The sequence below is a fragment of the Macrobrachium rosenbergii genome, chromosome 2 (genome assembly GCF_040412425.1).
Source record: "Macrobrachium rosenbergii isolate ZJJX-2024 chromosome 2, ASM4041242v1, whole genome shotgun sequence".
NCBI lineage: Eukaryota > Metazoa > Arthropoda > Malacostraca > Decapoda > Palaemonidae > Macrobrachium > Macrobrachium rosenbergii.
The window spans coordinates 18589578-18592792 of record NC_089742.1 but is presented as its reverse complement, the minus strand read 5'-3'; positions in this window follow the sequence as shown (position 1 = coordinate 18592792).

The following is a 3215-nucleotide window of genomic DNA, read 5'->3' as shown; positions in this document are numbered from 1 at the left end:
GTTTAATTCGATCTCTTATATATTTTTTCTTTTTTTTGATTGATTGATGATTTCTAGTATTTATATATATATATATATATATATATATATATATATATATATATATATATATATATATATATATATATATATATATATATATATATATATATATATATATATATATATAAATATATATATATATATATATATATATATATATATATATATATATATATATATATATATATATATATATATATATATATATATATTTTATATATATATATATATATATATATATATATATATATATATATATATATATATATATATATATATATATATATATATATATATATATATATATATATATATATATATGTATATATATATGTATGTATGTGTATATATATATATGAGATGGCATTATATTTATACCTATATATATATAACAGTATATATATAGGAATGTATATATAGTGGATATATATTGATATATATATCGGGTGTATAGTACTATATACCAAATCATTCATTACTATATATATATATATATATATATATATATATATTTATATATTGATATTAAATATTATGTGTACCATTTTATATATATATATATGATATATATAATATATGTATATATATATATATATATGTATGTATATATATATATATATATATATATATATATATATATATATATATATATATATATATATATATATATATATATATATATATATATATATGTATATATATATATGTATATGTATATATATATGTATATATATATATGTATATATATATATATATATATATATATATATATATATATATATATATATATATTTATTTTTTTTTAACATTGGACCATAATTACAGCTATGTCACAATAGTGTAATAGCCCATGCTGGCGAAGAGTCCTCTCCCCCGTCACAAAAGCTATCCCTCGAGGAGCACTTGGCTCTGTGGTTGTTGTTCCCTTAAAAAGAAAAAAAAAACATTTGCATATATATCAGCTTAGTAGAGATTCTAGATCAGTAAATACAGCTGTGATATATAAAGCATCGATGAAATTTGAACTTTCTTCATGCATTAAGATTTACATGCAAAAACGACTGAAGTCTGTAACAATGCCAGTGGCATTTATTTTTCTCTTCTGATTAATGCAGTGGGATGTACAATTATTGAATTTAATTGACTCTTATATATATTTTTCTTTTGCAATGATTGCTAATTCATGACGTTTATATATATATATATATATATATATATATATATATATATATATATATATATATAAAATACATATATATGTACATATATATATATATGTATGTATGTGTTTTTCAAGAGGTGGAGATGGCATTAACTTGACACCTCTCTTGGTAACCTAACAGTCTAGAATGTCGACTCAGTGGAAAAATCGTTGATGGGTACTGTCAGTAGTGTTCATCCAAGCTTAGGTACCAAATCATTCATTAAAAAAGAAAACCCCTTCGGTGATATTCCCCAAGTAGCGCCAATTGGATATTAAACAATATGTATTCCCTTTTATAATGTGTCACGGTGATGTGATAAATAATTCAATATATGTACATATATACACATATATGTATGTATGTAATATATATATATATATATATAATATATATATATATATATATAACAGAAATATATGTGTGTGTGTGTTTTATGTGTGTGTGTTGTGTGTTGATGTGTGTGTGTTCTGTGTGTGTATTATATATATATATATATATATATATTATTTATATATAGCTATATTGATTATATTTAACATTAAAAGAATCCAATTAAAACTGGATGAAAGGTGAAATTTTTGTTCAGAAAAAAGTTACAAGCTTTCATGGACAAACAGTCCACATTATCATACCATCCAGTTTTAATGAGGTCCTTTAAATAATCACTAATGCACAGAACAATTTCAAACAAAATATAAAATATATATATATATAGAATTTTATATATATATAATATATATATATATAACTGCTATATATATATATATATATATATATATATATATATATATATATATATATATATATATATATATATATTATATGATATATATAGTATATATATATATATATCTGTTGATGCGCCCATTATGAAATGAAATACTGTATATATTATATCCCGAAGGTAACTGATTCAAGTTAAGCTCAATTAGCAACGGAGACAGAATGAATACAAACAAATCCTGTTTCATGAAAGGAGTAATTAACAATATAAACCTTATTGGTCATGCCGAGACTAATTAACTAAATGCTTCCTTAACCGCGGAATGAAGTTTTCCTGTGGCTTTAAATTTTATCTAAAAAAACTTTCCTATCAAGACCTTGTTAAAAAAAGGTATATCTATACCTAAAAGCCTATTTTACTTATTGAATTTATTGATCAGTCAAGTTTTCTTAATGATATCGGTCATGTGTAGACGAAAAGTACAAAGATAAAGGAATGTCATATTCCAATCCATTTCCACGGTTTAAAAAAAAAAAAAAAACTCTAATGTACATTAAGGTTGTAGTGGAATTGTTTTTCAAGAAGTTTTTGGAATATATATCTTGAAATAATATCAAACTTCTTATTCTCCTAAATGTAATTTAAAAAAAAATCGCAATTAATGATATTTTTTGAGTAGTATAATACATCCAAGCGAAGAGCACTATCTTGACGTCAATAAAAAAAAGAAAAAAATGAGGTCAATGAATCTCCACCTAGCCAAAAAGGATTTCTATCTTTCAAATGTACCTTTTTACAAACAAAACATAATTTGCAATGTACTGTTTCCTCTTCTCTCCAATAAGGATCTCCACATGATAAATTCTGAAACAGAAATTGTGAACATCATTTTATGATCTGGCTTTGATACATTGATACCTATGCGTTCTGGGATTACGCCAGAGTGCAGTTAGCAATATTTTCATAACATCATTGAACTAGTTTTAAGCAAGAGAATCCAAACCGAATAAGAGGTGAAATATTTTTTATTTTGGATGTTGTTTTATAGGAAAACATACGAAGTATGCCTTTAGCTGTCAACCTCAATCTACCAAATAACAAAAAGCAAAAAAAAAATAAATAAATAAATAGCAGAATTTTTGCCCCCGGGAGAACTCGATCATATGAACTGCTACACGATTCTATGGAAGTATCCAAGTTGGGCGAATATAATTACTATGGCATAATTATATGTACTAGCATTA